Consider the following 878-nt stretch of genomic DNA (forward strand, 5'->3'; position numbering starts at 1 on the left):
ATCTATTTGGAATTGACTTTTGTGCAGGGTGAAAGATAGGGGTTTAGTTTCATTCTTCTACAAGTGGAGATCCAGTTTTGCCAACACCATTTGCTGACCATGCTGTCTTTCCTCCAGCGAATGTTCTTGGCCCCTTTGTCAAACATCAGGTGGCTGAGATTGCATGTACTCATATTTGGGTGTTCGATTTTGTTCCATTGATCTATGGGTCTATTTTTGTGCCAGTACCATGTTGTTTTTATGACCATAGCTCTGTAATACAGTTTAAAAATCTGGTATAGTAACACTCCCAGCATGGCCCATGCTGTCTTTCCTCCAGCGAATGTTCTTGGCCCCTTTGTCAAACATCAGGTGGCTGAGATTGCATGTACTCATATTTGGGTGTTCGATTTTGTTCCATTGATCTATGGGTCTATTTTTGTGCCAGTACCATGTTGTTTTTATGACCATAGCTCTGTAATACAGTTTAAAAATCTGGTATAGTAACACCCCCAGCATTGCTGAGTGCTCAGGGTTGCTTTGGCTATCCGAGGTCTTTTGTGCTCCCCTATGAATCTTAGGATGGTTTTGGTTTTTTCCCAATTCTGTGAAAAATGTCATGGGGATTTTGATTGGTATTGCATTACATCTATAAATGGCTTTCGGTAGGATGGTCATTTTCACAATATTAATTCTTCCAATCCATGAGCATGGGAGATCCTTCCATCTTCTGATGTCTTCCTCAATCTCTTTCTTTAAAGATTTAAAATTTTCATTGTAGAGGTATTTAATGTCTCTGGTCAGGTTTATTCTGAGATATTTGTTTATTTATTTATTTTTACAGCTATTGTGAAGGGGAGTGTTTCCATGTACTCTTTCTCTGATTGCTTGTTATTGGT

The sequence above is a fragment of the Nannospalax galili genome, unplaced genomic scaffold, assembly GCF_000622305.1.
Source record: "Nannospalax galili isolate Female #2095 unplaced genomic scaffold, S.galili_v1.0 scaffold330, whole genome shotgun sequence".
Classification (NCBI taxonomy): domain Eukaryota; kingdom Metazoa; phylum Chordata; class Mammalia; order Rodentia; family Spalacidae; genus Nannospalax; species Nannospalax galili.